Source organism: Lagenorhynchus albirostris, chromosome 2, assembly GCF_949774975.1.
Source record: "Lagenorhynchus albirostris chromosome 2, mLagAlb1.1, whole genome shotgun sequence".
NCBI lineage: Eukaryota > Metazoa > Chordata > Mammalia > Artiodactyla > Delphinidae > Lagenorhynchus > Lagenorhynchus albirostris.
Genome location: NC_083096.1, coordinates 117,679,781 through 117,696,412, shown reverse-complemented (window position 1 = coordinate 117,696,412; position 16,632 = coordinate 117,679,781). Strand labels below are relative to the sequence as shown.

General features: G+C 38.5%; 1 pseudogene; it reads right to left on the bottom strand.

The window, feature by feature from the left end:
* Positions 1-1,965: 1,965 nt before the first annotated feature.
* On the bottom strand, positions 1,966-2,510 carry LOC132516111 (jupiter microtubule associated homolog 2-like; annotated as a pseudogene).
* Between the last annotated feature and the right edge of the window lie 14,122 nt (positions 2,511-16,632).

Below are 16,632 nucleotides of genomic sequence, written 5' to 3'. Positions count from 1 at the left end.
TCATTTCTACCTTTGGAACATCTTACTGTAAGCTAAACAAGTTAGTGTGTTTAACTAAGTGTGTTTGAGCTTAAAAGCTAACCACCACGTATGACATTTTTTAATGTGGAAAAAAATGCTCTGAATTCCAGACAACTTTCCTATAAATGACCATTTGAAGGATGGAGGAGATAGGAAGCACTTGATAGAGTCACATGGAATCAGTGTTTCTCGGCTCCAGAGTCAGCAGGGGACAGAAAGGCAAAGTGTCTTTACTTGGCAAAGCACCGTGCGAACCCCCCAGCGCCGGCGGAGGACGTGCAGTTTGGCAGGGAGCTCCTGCAGGCACGTGAGCGTCCAGGCCACTAGGACTGGAATCTTTCATGTATGAGCTCCAAGAATGCTAAGGATTAAGAATATAATGAGTTCAGAAGAAATGAACGGGATAACATAGGAGGAGGGTTCAACCCTTGCAGGGTTCAACTCACAAAGATGTTAGAACAAGTTATGCTTGTTCTATGCGACTGCACTTTAACAACGATGAAGACATTTTTAGCACCTGCATTAGCTTTGTAGGCACTCGTACCAGTAGCTCCAACCCAAACTGTTGGTCCCACGTGACTGCAGTACAGGAACCGAGACCATAGCCCTACAGAGGCTCGATGGGAGAAACTTTCGCCTGATAGATTACAGCAGCACGATTCTTGCCAGCCCATTATCTTTGCTAGCAAATACCATGGAATGGGCCGGTTGAGACTTTACTGCCAAACTATTTAATGTCTTAGCCTAAGGTCTCTAAGGCTCATCTGGAAACTGTGAATATGGTCCAGAGGTTCTGCAAAGCTTTATAAAGGGTGGCCTAAGAAAATTTTCCTTCCTCTTTGGTGTACCTGAGCAACAGACTTTTTTCTAGAAAGGTGTCAGAGACAGACCAGAGTCAACAGTTACTGATGTAAAGTTGGTACTTGAGAACAGCTCTTGAGCTATTATGACAGAATCCAAACCTAAGAACCCAAGGTTCTCAAGCATCTCTTCTTCCCACTGTCAGCAGGAATATAAAGGAAGACACATGAAGGAGTTAAACAATCCCATTACCTGGATATATCTGGGTAGTTTTTAAAGTCCTGTAGAAGTTAGTGGTCTTGCAGAAAGGAAGTGTCACTGGTGAAGGGAATTGTCTACATCACTAGTGAGGAGCAAAGGCCTGGCCTTAAGGCTGATGAGGAAAAAAGGAACAATTCACAAGCAAAACTGCCTGTAAAGAGCCCCAAACCAGTCTCTCCTGGATGAAAGGGAGAGATTTCTACATAAGATCTGGCCAAGGATTGAGAGGGCAGAAGCGGGGCACCTCGGGAGATCAGGGTGCAAAATCTTTCCATAAAGCGTACGACTGAGAACGACATTTTGGTTTTTTGTTGACAGTTGCTGAGGAAAAACAATGAAGATGTTTCAAGAAAATCTGCGGAACTGAAGCGAAAAACACTGCGGCCGAAGTCGCAGGAACGGAGACCGTGTCCATGAAGGGTAAACGGCGTCAGGACCTCAGGGTTCTATCCAGATACCCGCCTCCCCACCCCGCCAGGGTTTCAGTATGTCTTGCTCTTCTATCCCACAGCAACGGACATGTGGTTTTTGGTTTTCTCTCCAAGGCTTTAAACTCTGCTACTGTGTTAGTGATTCCTAGATACCCAGCTAGCCAACACACCAAGGACGCGAAGAGCCCACTCCTCAGGCGCACCTGGCCTGGCACTGCCTCCCCGCCCACCCACCCGACAGCTCCTCCCACACCAGGCAACACGTTTCCTCCCTTGGTTTCCGGCAGGCGAGGTCTCGGGCTTCTAGTGATGGCAGTGAAGCCGGAGCAGCAGCTGCAGGTGTCCACCCAGCAGACCGTCTCCCCACCCTGCTCCTTCGGGCTAAAGAAACTACAACTGTGAAATCCTATCTCTCGAGTTTCCTGTCTGGCTCTGGGGTCGCAGCAGCGTCTCAGTAGAAGGAGACACTGGACTTGCCTCCAGGCGGGTTCAGGACTTTGTTGTGGGAGCGAGGCCTCGGGCTCAGCCTGGGCTCATGACTGCCGATGGCAGGTGCCGGCTGCTGGGCACGGGCTGCTCCTCGCTGGCTACCGGGCGCCCCAGCTCTTGTCTGGGAGAGGCGCTGGCTGCGGCTCTAAGGTCCGGTGTGTCCTCTCCCTCACACAGGAACACGTGGTCCTTGGGTTTGTTGGGTGTGCCATGGGTGAAGCAACAGCGACTGGGGAGCCAAAAATGTCACTGGTCTTCCCACCAGGGGGTTTCAGACGCTGTCGAGTCTGCACAGGCATGGATTCGTCAAATATACCACTTCCTTTCCCCCCAGGGGGCTTGGTCCTTTTGGGTATGTTCTGAGGTTCTTCGGTGGGTCCCAAAATATTAGATGCCATCCTGTTAAGGCCTGCGTGGGGGTGCGGCTGCTTCTGGACGATCGCTCGGCTCTCCTCCCGGGGGCTTCATGGACCTGGCGGCGGCCCGGCCTCCCTCGCTCTCCCGCGCTCGGAACGTGTCGCCCGTCACGCGGAACCTCCAGCCCCTGTGGTTTTCATTTTACTTTTTATGTCCCTGATCGCAAATGATTTTGAGTGCCTTTTCATGTGCTTATCTTTTGAATATCTTGAATATTGAATATGCTTGTGCTTATCTTTTGAATATCTTGAATATTGAATTTTTGAATATCATTTGAATATCTTCTTTTGGAAATTGCCTGTTGTAATAATATATCCATTAAAAAAATTAGACTATTCATAATTTTATTGTTTATTGTAGGAGTTTTTGTATAATCTGAATATGTGTTTTTGTCATATAAATGTCATGAATATTTCTCCTTGCATTTGGTTTATCTCTTCATTTTTAAGGGAAATCTTTTCATGAGCAGAAAATTTCCAATTAATCCATTTCACTTCTGCTAAAAGTTGAGTGGTTTTGTTTTTTTGTTTTTGTCCTTACCAAGAAATCTTTGCTTACTCTAAGGTTATTAGGATATTACAGTTTGGATCCTTTTAGAAGTTTTACGGTTCTGAATTTTCAATTTAGGCCTATGACTTATCTCAAATTAATCTTTGTGTATGGTTTGAAATTGGGGTCTACTTTCATATAGATATTTAGTTGTTTAATCAACATTTGTCAAAAACAAACCCTCTTCTTTCCCAATTTATTTATCAAATGGCTAGATATGTGAGTCTGTTTCTGGACTCTATTCTGTTCATGAATCTCTCTATCCTACACCAAAATCACACTTAGTTATGTAAATTTTGAAATCAGTTCATGTAATTTCTTCAACTATTTTTTTTCAAGATATTTTCTAGGTTCTTTGCATTTCCATAAGAATTTTAGAAATTTCTCACCAATTTCTACTAGAAATCCTTTTAGGATTTTGTTAGGGATTGTGTTGAATCCATGGGGAAAATTAGAGAAGGAACATCTTAAAAATATTGAACCTTCCAATACATAAAATGGTAAATCTATCCCTTTGGGTCTTCATTAATTCCTTTGGGCAATGTATTCTATTTTTCAATATACAGGTTGTGCATATATTTCATTGGATTTAATAAAGTATTTTGGGGCTTCCCTGGTGGCGCAGTGGTTGAGAGTCCACCTGCCGATGCAGGGGACACGGGTTTGTGACCCGGTCCGGGAAGATCCCACATGCCGCGGAGCGGCTGGGCCCGTGAGCCATGGCCGCTGAGCCTGCGCGTCCGGAGCCTGTAAAGTACTTTGAATTGTTACTTTTTTTTTTTTGCGGTACACGGGCCTCACACTGCTGTGGCCTCCCCCGCTGCGGAGCACAGGCTCCGGACGCACAGGCTCCGCGGCCATGGCTCACGGACCCAGCGGCTCCGCGGCACGCGGGATCTTCCCGGACCGGGGCACAAACCCGCATCCCCTGCATCGGCAGGCGAACTCTCAACCACTGCACCACCAGGGAAGCCCTGAAATGTTACTTTTAATGGTATTATTCATTGCTAGTAGATAAAAATGCAAATCATTTTTATATATTTATTTTGAATCCTGTGATCCTGATCACTTCACTTATTAATTTTAGCCATTGTTTTGTAGACTACATAGAGTTTTATACATAATCATGGCATTTTCCCATAAGGACAGTTTTACTTATTCCTAGATTTTAGGTTTTTTATTTATTTTTAAATATTTTTACTTTATTGCACTGGCTTGGACATTCAATACAGTGCTAAACAGAAGTGGTAAAAGTGAATATCTTGACCTTTTTTCCTCTCTCAGGAGAAAAGGGCTCAATATTTTATTAAGTGCGATGTCAGCATTAGACTTTTCTTAAATTCCCCTTCTTGGATTAAGGGGAAGTTTCTTTCTATTCTTAGTTTGATGTGTTGTTTTTTTAAAATCATGAATGGGTGTTGAATTTTGCCTTTTTTTTTTTTTTTTTTTTTTGTCCTCCTAAGAAAGTCATATGGCTTTCTCTTTTATTCTGTTAATGTATTGAGTTACATTGATTTTTGAATGAAACACTAAACTAAATTTCTGGGATAAATTACCTTTGCCATAACATATTATCCTTTTTATACATGGATTGATTGAATTCATTAATATTTTGTTATGAATTTTTGCATCTGTGTTTGTGAGAGATATTGGTCTGATTTTTTTCTTGTAATATTTCACCACAAAGTTATTCTGGTTTTATAAAATGTATTGGGAAGTCTTCTCTCTTCCACTAATTTCTGAAAGTTTGTGTATAATAGGTATTATTTCTTCCTTAAATACTTGGTAGAATTCAACAGTGAAGCTATCTGAGTCCACGGTTCTTTGTGGGAAAAAAAATATTAATTTCCTTTACAGTTATCGGTATTTTGTGCTGTCTATTTTTGTGTGTGTATGTGTCTGATGAAATTGTCCATTTACCTAAGTTGTCAAATTTATTGGCATAAAGTTGTTCAAAATATTCACTTATAGTCATTTTAATGGTTACAGTGTCTCTAATGATTTTTTCCTTTTTATTCCTGCTGTCATTGTGTTCTCCTTTCATGAAACTACGGCAGGCCAACATTTTAGCTTGCAAGGAGGGAAAGCTCTCCCAGTCCTTGACAATAACCTGGAAAAATTTTTCAGCAGTCCAAGATTTGACTGATTTAAAGTTAATAATGATTCATTTGTTATTTTACCAGCTTTTTTTTTCCAGCTATCTCAATCCGTTAATAATTGTACAATATTTGTAAATTCCTTGATGCAAGGTAGTCCTCAGAGCTAATATTTAAAGAAGCAACTGTGTTCATTTCATTGATAACTAAAAATTAAATACACAATACACTGGGATGTACTTCAGTATTTCCACGTTGACATTACCTACCCCATTACTTAAAAGTAGATTTTAATTTATTGAGCTATTCAAGAATTATTGAGAGCCCTATTAAGCCAACTCTTGTGGAAGGTGCTGGAAATATAATGAGGAGTAAGACACAGTTCTTGCCCTGAAGGAGCTTACATTTGAGTATTGAGAAAGACGTGTTACCATGACTTGATGGCTTAGTCTAACAAGTGATATGATAAAAGTGGGCACAAGAGACAGAGAGAGAAGACTTAACTCAGTCTTATCTAGGACAGGCTTCTAGGAGGAAGTGTCATATAAATTCAATTCTGAGGAATGAGTAAGAGCTAGCTAAGCCATTCTCAGATTCCTGTCCCTCAGAGACTGCAAAAATACAATCTGTCTTCAGATTCTCTATTTGCAAATTCGCCTACTTGCTAAAATATGTTCATAACCACAAAATCAACATCATGGCATTTTTACAGTCATTCACCTCCATGTGCAGAGCAGTGAAAAATCTGAGTAGCCCAATGATTGCGCCTCTTCCCAGTTAAGATCAAACAAGGCGATCTCTGCCATCTTCTATAAGGTCTCCTACTCTAAACAAGTGTCCTTTTCATTGTCTATTTGGTGCTGCGTTTTTCAGTTTTTCGTGTTTTGGTGTTTTTTGATGGTGATTTCGTTGTTTACAATGGCCCCAAGCAAAGTGCTGAAGTGCGTCTAGTGTTCCTAAGTACAAGAAGGCTGTGATGTGCCTTTTGGAGAAAATATATGTGTTAGACAAACTTCTCTCAGGCATGAATTATAGAGCAGTTGGCCACGAGTTCAATATTAATGAATCAACAGTATATATTAAACAAGTTGTTTTTAATGAGTAATACACATAAAACAAATTTATGTCTCGATTGGTTGATAAAAAGTTTGTGGCCAGAGGCTTGCAGGAGCCTAAGCCTGTGTTTCTCCAGGAGCAATGGTTCAGTATTCACTACTTCTGTGTTTGCAGTGACTTTATAAAATATAACTACTGTAAATAATGAGAATCAACTCTAAATGTTTTCTGTTTTAAGCACTAAGTTTTGAGATAACTGGCTATGCAGCAATAGATAACTAAAAGAACATATAAAGTCCAATGATGTAGCCTTTTTATAAGGCCTATATGATCTGACAGCTAATATACCCTTCAGGAGTGTGTCTAATGTCTAGCCAAAAATATTTTAGTACAGAATGAATGTGTACATTTGCAGGTGAATATTCATTCTTTTTTGTTGGAATTGGCATAGCTCTGTAGACTATTTGGAGCTACTGTGTTTTGAGATATTCTGAATTGTTTTCTATTTGGAAGTAACTTAATGTATCAAGAGTTGGCCACATCCAGTGCCTTTCCACTTAACTTTGTTTTCAGGATCTCTTTTAGTAATGTATTGTGAACAACATACGAATATTAGAAAATAACAGTTTTGTGGCTTTTCCATTGTATAAATCAATTTTAAAAATCAACCAAACAAGGTTACCCTGGCTATGTGTGAAAAGGAATGTCTTGACAACCTAAGGTCCCTGCTTGGTTTGCATTCTCCATGATTATACTTGTTTCATACTTGTTAAGACAATAATCATTATTTAAGCTACAGAAGAGCTTTGCCTACCTCTGATGAACACACACAGGTGTAGGGTGAGCCATTAAAGAAAGATTAAATTGTTGGCTCCTTATTAGAAAGTCCCGCTTATTTTGTTGAAAGGTACCAGATTATGTATAAAAATAGAAAATAGCTGAATTGGGCACAGGCATTCTGCTGGGATTAGATGAATGGCAGCTGCGAAACCATTGTGAGATGCAAAAGCTCATTTTAGCTTTCGCTAAAAAGACTGTGGCTCTCACTTTCCTTGCAGCTCTGGCCCATGTCTTGCTGCCAGCTCAGCTGTTAAATTACTGTGATATTGGAAAACAGGCTGGAGCTCGCTGTGTTGATAAGGAAAATAATTTAGGAAGTCCCTGTGCTGACTCCTAAGAATGTCGCCTTAAATGGATAAAGAATAATAATCATAATATTCAAGTATATGAGGTGCATAATCAATATCTTAAAAGATGTATGAAAAATAAAGTATCTTACCTGTGATATTGAATATTTACTGAAAATTTATAAAATTGTTCATTTCATAGACAACACTGGTTCTGATGCTTGTTTTCTGTGGGGACAGGGATAATAGGAATCAAGTTGTTATTTGACCCAGAAGAGATATGAATACACAACATATATTATTTTCAATCTAAGAGATAACTCAAAAATCTATACATCAGATCTTCTGGGATTCTTTTTGTGGTGTTCACTAATATTCAAAGATTTTAGAACTTGAACACAGCACCAGGAATCTCCACACTGACTCACATCCTTTGTAGTCTCCAATATGGCTCTGAGAATCACAAGAGATGTAACTTATTCGAAACTTAGTTCTGCTTAGACACAAAGTCATAATTCTTGCCTTCTTCTACTGTGGAAATGGGAAGACGGGCCTGAGAAGAAATTAATCAAGTACTTTACTTCTATTCCCTTCCTGGCCACCAACTCCCCCCGCCCCCTTCCCCCAGGTTAATAATTCCCACTGGTGGTAAGGGGTTATGGCAAAAAGACAGTCAGTTCATTAATTCAGAAAAGTTAAATGAACCAATGTTTATGAAAATAGTCAATTTTGGAATTGGGGAGGGGCAACTCTTAGGTGTACCCATTTCAAATTTCTATGTTTTAAAAGTTTCATTAATGTTCATATTTCTTTTAAGCATTGTACTTTTGAGCACAAAATGGTTTAAATAAGATTTTAATTTCTTTAAATAATCCTCAAGGAGCCTAAAATAGAACTGTATTCTGTGCATTACAGTTTAATAGATGTGTTGTTATTTAAACTGACTGCAGTTGTATTTGATTTTTTTCATATAATTAGATTCAGTCTAGCCTTTTGGTCTAGCCTACTGGTAATTTTCTTCATTGGAAAATCTGTTAAAAACTTTGATCTCTTTTTGAACCTCCCCATTAATCAGTTCAGTTCACTGATCTGATTCTAAAATATAAGCATATGAAAAGACTGAAATAATTGGTTTGCTCTGAATTACACAAGTTCATCTGGATAGAATCTATGGAGACAATAGGAAAGCTGAAAAGAGTGTGAAAGCATTTCCTTTAGTGGTTTCTTTATGCTGGAAAGAATGATACATTTGTATTTATCTCTGAAACAAAAAGTCACCAACACAATATTAGGAATTAATATTTTCTTATGAGAAAGATGTATAATTTACATATAGGTTAGTTTATCTTAACAAAAATGAATTTTAACTTTTACTTTTTAAAAGATGAGAAATATTTGGTGAAATGCCTTAAACTCCATTTTAATTTACTGTTATGACCAGATATATACATAAATAGTTCATTAAATACAAGGAAAAAAGAAAAAAATAATAATGATGTTAACAATTAATTACTTGTGTTTTAGGGATAAAATCCATTGACAGATTTTTTTAAATTAATAAGCTTAATTTTTTTTAGAGTAGTTTTAAGTTCACAGCAAAATTGTGTGGAAAGTACAGAGAATTCCATGTATCTCCTATTTCCACACACCCACAACCTTCCCTGCTATGGACATCCCACACCATAGTTGTACATTTGTTACAATCAATTAACCTATATTGACACATGATTATCAACCAAGGTTCATAGTTTATGTTACAGCAAGACAAACATTTTCCAACATATATAAATATATATATAACACATACACCTTCATACATGCATTTCTTTATTCATGTGATATCCAAAATTTTAGAAGAATGTGCACAATTTATTATAAAATTGTAACAAAGACTGGAGAGTGTTTTGATCATTCTGGAAAGATGAAGCTCAGCATAAATACAACCTTGGAAATTGTCCAGAGATTGTGGCAATATCTTTCTTCTAAATAGTTAGATATTCTTTCATTAAAGATCCCAAGTACTCTTAAAGGGATCTTGTGACAAGTATAGTGCAAATGCTAGACAGGGACCAGAAGGGGTATGTTTTTCCATATTGAAGTGGTCCTCACCCACTTTGACCTTATCTCTTGCAGGAAGCATAGCCTGTGTGGTGGTAGTGGGGTGGAGTGTCTGGAAACTGTGCTGTACATGTGGTGAGACAGCCTGAAGCAACTGTTATTTGGCTGTTTGTTGAGTCCCTGCTCATATTATTTAAAGTTATGTAAACTGGTGTTGGGGAATATTGTGTGGCAGAAATCTTTTAGTTAATTCCTAACTTAGGACCAGTTGATACTGAGTCTGTGGTTGTGAAGCAGTCAGTCAGATCCCTGAGTCTAATTAACTCTGGTGGACCTGACAAAATAGTTCCATGAACCTTCCAATGAAGGGCCAGGCCATGGATCATTATGAGGTCTGACTCTGTTATGAACTGAATGTTTGTGTTTTTCCTAAATTCATGATGAAATCCTAATGCCCAGTGTGACAGTGTTAGGAGACCAGCATTTGGGAGATGATTAGGTCATGAGGGTGGAGCCCTCATGAATGGGGTGAGCGCCCTTATAGAAGAAACCCCAGAGGACTCTCTAGCACCTTCTGCCATGTGAGGACACAGTGAGAAGGTAGCCATCTGCAAATCAGAAAACAGGTCCTCACCAGACACTGAATCTGCTGGCGCTTTGATCCTGGACTTCTCAGCCTCCAGAACTGTGAGAAATAAATGTTTATTGTTTAAGTTGTCAGTCTACAGTATTTTTGTTATAGTACCCCAAAGGACTGAGACATTTCACCTACACAAACAACAAGTAATCCTAGATCAACTTTCTGTTTTTAAAATCTCAAGCTGCAACCTTAAACCAGGGCATATATAACTCCTCCAGTGCTCAATGGATGTTTCATAAATGTAGTAACATAATGTACACAAGTGGTTAAGCAAACAGGTTTGGAGTCATATACGTCTGGGTTTTAATCAGAGCCCTTCTTTTATTAACTGCGCAACCTGGGGAAAATTGCCTAAAATACTCTGGTTCTCAATTTATCTATAGGATAATTCCTACTTGATAGATTATAATGCAAATAAACTATTTGTATGTTAAATGAAAGAATGAATATTGCCCTTGATTAGTTAATATCAAAAAGTGGGCACTGGGCTTCCCTGGTGGCGCAGTGGTTGAGAGTCCGCCTGCCGATGCAGGGGACACGGGTTTGTGCCCCGGTCTGGGAAGATCCTACATGCTGCGGAGCGGCTGGGCCCGTGAGCCATGGCTGCTGAGCCTGCGCGTCCGGAGCCTGTGCCCCGCAATGGGAGAGGCCACAACAGTGAGAGGCCCACGTACCGCATTAAAAAACAAAAAGAAGTGGGCACTTTGTAAGAGTTATTTTCCCTTTAATCCATCTTTCAGGTTACTAGTTTATTTTTGAATAGTTATCTTTATGGCACAATGGAAGAGATCCCTGTAGGCAGTGCATTTCTGAGCATTTCTACATCATATCTACAAAATATAAATAATAATGTAAAGTGGCTCAATATGACATCATGAGGAGGAGTCTTTTTATCTCAATATTACTACTGCAATTACCTCAGTCATTTGAAAAATTAATTCCTAAATTCAACAAGGCCCCTACTTCATGACAGATTTCAAGACAGATTGCTCTTCAGGAGTGAATGGGGTGATTTACTACCTTTCATGCTACTTCAACCATCGATATGAAGCACCATAATTTTTCAAACTTTATATATTTACTCTTGATGAAACTTTCAAAAATTTCCAAGTTGCCTTTCTATGTATTCAGTTCAAGGTGTGATTTTTAATATGGAATATAAATTCTTCCATTTTGTCCCCCAGGATACTGAATATTGACAGGGATGACAAGTTGTTTGGCCAGTGACTTGGTGAGTTCAAATAAAATAACAAAGTTATTTTTTGGCCAGTTGCCATTATACTCCACCATCACTATAACTGAATTAATCCCCCTAAAGGATTATAGGTTTGATTTTGCATGGAAAAATTTTAAAAAGTCAATAACTTTGTGCATAGCACTTCTTTCCATTTCATCTGTTTTTTAAAATTTTATTATAGAAATTTTAAGCATAAAAATGGGAGGGAATAGTATAAATGAATCCTTATGTTCCATCACCCAGCTTCAACAAATATTGACACTTTACTAATCTCATTTTATCTCTCTTCTCTACTTTCTTTTCCTGGAATATTTTTTGAAATCCAAGATATTATATCTCATGTCATTTTCCAGTAAGTACATTATCTCTAATAAGTAAGGACTTAAAAACATCATGATGCCATTATCATGAACCTAGCAAAATTAAAATCATTTATATCATCTAGTACCCAGTCTGTGTTTACATTTTTTCTATTGTCCCCAGACTGTCTGTTTTATGGTTTTGTCCAAATCAACATCAAACAAGTTTCACACATCACATTTGTATCTATGTGTTAAGACTCATAAACTATAGCACCCCCTTTTGTATTTTAATTTTTAATTTGTTTTTCTATCTTCAGATTGACTCTGTAGAATGCAAGTGAAAAATCTTCAAAGGATTATATTTCCCATAAGACAGTGTAATTAGTTGGAGCACACAAATATTAGGATTTCTCTGTAAGATAAAGCTCTGAATACAGAAAACACTCATTTATTCAAAAAGTAGTTTTGGGTGTTTACTATGTGCCAGGTAGTATGCATAACTGGGATAGAATGTTGAGCAAGACTGATACAACTTGTGCTCTTCTGAACTTAAGTATCAAACAGAAAGAGAGACATGGAATCAGACATGTAAGATGCGAAGTGTAATAGACTAGTGTGTAATGGTGTGTAGCAGGGCACTATGGGAGCATATAAGAGAGAACCTGACCCAGTCTAGAGCGGAGGAGTATTAGGACAGAATTGTGTCCCTCTAACTTGATATGTTGAAGCTCTAACCCCCCGTGTGACAATATTTGTATATAGAGTCTTTAAGGAAAGATACAATGTGGTCATGTGGTTGGAGCCCTTATCAATAGGACTGGTGTCCTTACAATAAGAGGAAGAGACACAGAGCTCTCCTTCTGTGTGAGCCTGTGCAGAGAAAAGGTCACGTGAGGACACAGCAAGAAGATACTGTCTGCATACTGAGGGGAGATTCCTCACCAGAAGCCAACTCGGCTGGCACCTTGATCTTGGACTTCCACCCTCCAGAACTGTGAGAAAATGAATTCTGGTTGTTTAAGTCACCCAGGGTGTGGCATTCTTTCATGGTAGCCTGAGCAGAACAATGCGAGGAGTAATAGAAAGCAGAAGTGGGGCTCCTAGCTTACCTCTCAACCATAAAATGCAGAAGATCTGAGAGAATTCCTTAATTTATTCACCAGTAAATCCTGATTACAAATCTACTACATCAAGGGCTATTCCGGGATGTGTGTTGGTGGAACAAACTGTACGTGGACTCTGCCCTCATGAGGTGCATCCTTTAGTAGCCATCTAGACATTAAACAAATGACGTCAGGTATAAATGCATCATCATGTTGAACCCAGTGAAGGGGAAGGGCAGAGTCCTAGAGGAAAAATTAATGGGTTGCTGTGTGGGTAGGAGGAGGTATGGAGGGGGCAGGGGAATATTCATAAGGCTGGGGAAAGCCTCCAAGAGGACGGGGCGTTTTAAACAGAGTTTGAGAAATGAACAGGAATTTAGGTAAGGTTCAGAAGAAGAGCATTCCAAGCAGAGGAAAGAGCCTGAGGAGAGAATAAGCTTTGATACATTCGAGAAACAGGATCAGAATGCATGGAGTGTAATAACAAGAGAATAAAGAGCTGCGAGATGAGACAGAAGAGGGAGGATCCGGCTCCTGCAAGGCCTAGGGAGGCATGCTTGGAATATGGCACATGCAGTGGAGACCCCGAAGGGGAGAACGCAGGCAACTACTGGTCTGAGAGAGGGATTAAGAAAATCACTCAGGCTGCTGAACGGAGGATGCCCAACCATACAAAAGAAAGCACAAGATGAAAGGAATGAAAAGAGAGGGGAGGTTAAGTGACTAGAGCAGCTCACATCTTGGCAGAAACTAAGGATAAAAGAGGCATGTCTTTTTCAACATTTTCTTTAGCACGGGTACCTCTGCCCACAAGCACCTAGAACATGATTAAAGAAAAACCGCTCCATCCTGGCTAATCCCACTTTATATTTATGATTATACCCTCAAAGCAGCCTTGAGAGCTTTCTGGAAACTCTATTGCATTTCTCTAGTCCATTCACCTTTTTTCACTCTTCTAGATCAGGGGTCAGCAAGCTACCTTCTGTGAGCCAAATACATCTCTGCTTGCTTTTATAAATAAAATTTTATTGACACAGTCATGCTTATTTGTTTATGTGTTGTCTGTGGCTGCTTTTACAATGTAACACAGAAGTTGTAGCTGTGACACAGACTTTATCTTTCACAAAGCCTAACATATTTGATATCTGGCTCTTTGGGACAAATGTTTGCTGACCTCTGTCTGAGATGGCTATTATATTTCTGTGTCTGCAAAACTTCAACCCTCCTTCCCCTCTTTACTCTCAGCTGAAAACCTTGCTTTTTATTTAAAAAAGAGAGTAGAAAAATGCATAGGAAAAATTTCACATTCTTCTAACACCAAGTATATATCTTCCTTTGGACACTATCTAATTTCCCCTTTTACTGTTCCTTTTTGATTTTGTTAACCTTGATGAGAATCCCTTGAAAGAGTAATCTACATTTACTGTCTATATTTCTACTTCTTCCATTCCGTAATGAAGTCTTGCCACACAATATTTTTGTCAAGCCCCATAATGACTTCCCTGAAACCCTATTCATTGGTCAATTGTAACTTGCCTTCTAAGCAGCATTTGACAAAATTCATCATTCTCTCTCTTGAAGCAATTTTTTTATGTAGCTTCTCAAAATCTGTCGATTATTCTCTTACTCCACTGTCTTCTGGCTTTTGTCCCTTTCCAGGGTTTATTTTTCTTCCAACCTTTGCCCCAAAACATCATTGTTCCAAGACTGAGTTCTCTCACCTTCCCTTTTTACACACAATGTTATCAGTCTTATCCAGTCTCTTATAGTAAATGCCATCTCTGTATTGATTTTTCCCATGTTTACTCCTTGAAACCCCAGATATTTATTTTCCTATTGGACTGTCTAGTTGATACTGAAAAATTAAAATGTTTCCAAATGCAAGTTCTTGATTTTTTTCCTAAAATCTACTCGTCTTTGTTTTGGTGAAGGCACTTCCATTCTTCGAGTTGCTCAGACCAAAAGCTCTGAAGTTTTGGGGGGTGGGGGGCTCTCTCTTTCTCTCATATCCTAAAATCAATCCATCAGAAAATCCTATCAGATTTGTTAAAAAATGTATCTAGTATTCAACCCCTTCCCTACATCTACTTTGACCACTTCATGCAAGCTGCCATCTTCTCTTATCTGGATTGTTATAATATCCACTTTGATGGTCTCTCTGCTACCAACTCTTTCTCTCTGTCATCTGTTCTCCATTCAGCTGCCAAAATGATACTATTTAAAACTCGAACCTCTCTTAGAGGCTCCACGGGCATCCATATAAGAACCAAATCCTTACCTTGTAAAATACAACTACAACAAAAAACAAATAGCTTATTCAAATAAACAATTATTGGAAATAATCAAGGGTCTTTTACAAAGATATGGGCAAGGTAAAAAGGGAAATTCAGGAGATAGTGGAAATAGTGCAGGATTGTGGGATTATTGACAGCAGAGGTCATTACCATCCTTAAACCTGAAGGAATGAGGGAAGGAAATTATTATTGGCAGCTGGAGGCAAAGGATTACCTGTCAGGAGCTGTGACCTGCAGTGTAGAGGCAGAGCCAGCCTGAGGTAACCAAGCACAGAGAGGTCTGGGAGATTAAATACCTCACCTTCACTCTTCTCCTTCCCTCTGATTTCCTCTCATGCCTCTTATTGGCCAAATCCAACCTAAAGCCAAAGGGTAAGGCAGCCCACTGATATGATTCATAAAAGGGCATAGATAATGGAACAGAAGTATGCTGAGATGAAATCTCTCTAAAAAATGTTAGTATACAAAAAAGTAAGGAATAGAACAATGTACATGAGTGAGCCATTTCATAAAATTTGCTAAAGAAGATAATTACATGGATATGCATGGATATTCAAAGAGGTGTATGTGTGTATGTATGCGAGTATCAATATTTAGGATTTACAATTTATTTTTTTCTGGAGAGGGCCATAGTAACTATTTAACTGTGGTAAATAGAAAAGAATGTTTGGAATTAGTATACAAGGTAAAAAGTATTTTATTTTTAATTTGACATCGCTAGGATTTTTAAGTTACTAAACACATGCATATTTTTATTTCTAAAAGCCATAAACTTTAATGATGTCCTCAAATATAATAAATGAAAAATGGATTCTATATTAACTTAATTTTTTAAGACTCTAGTTATGTGAATGACAATGTGTGAATTTATATAGTTGTAGAGAGAGTTGTGGAATGACACATATAAATATTTTAAAATATATTTTTAAAAAACAAGCTTACAGTGACAAAACTTTCTAGAATAATTTATAGAATTATAAGCAGGTGAGGAAATCATTATTAATATGCTCTTTTGAGAAAACCAATGGAAATTCTAAACTGCTGATTGTGGCACTTCAGCAGAGAGATTGGTGGGAAAATATCCAATTTACATTTAATTTTTGAAGAAAACCTTAAGAAATATATGCAACACTTGTGGCTACAACTGGCATTCACATTTGGAATACTACAAAGTTCCATTATTTCAGCAGATTTCACCTCAGCCTATCACTGAAATCAACAAGACCTCATGTGCTACCAGGAAATAGATTTAGTAATTAGTTAATATTTATAAGTGGAATATTGTCATGAAAAAGACAATACTGTTGGAAAATGATTTAAAAATAATAATTGGAGGTTGCATAGTGGTGCAGAAAAATTGACACAATTTTTCTTGAGAACCCTAAGTAGGTATACACCAAACTCCTGCAAATCTAGACCATTTTGGTCCTGATAAATGGGAAGAGAATTTGAAGTGGTCTTTAGGTTCAAACTGAGTAGTTTGTTTATGAGCTTATTGAACAATTTCAGTTCATTTTAGAGTGATGATGTAAGAGAAGGAGAAAAAGCAATTCAAACGAAGGAGAATATTAACTCCAGAGGTAATCTCTAAGGACCCAATCTTGGTTGGAGCTCCAACCTATTTTATGTGGAGGACTTATGGGTGATAGAGAAATACTGAACCCTTAAACTCTGGACACTTTCCTTTAAGGTTTATTGAAGGATTTATTCTTGTAGATATATATGTCTATAGAGATATAGGTGCAGATAG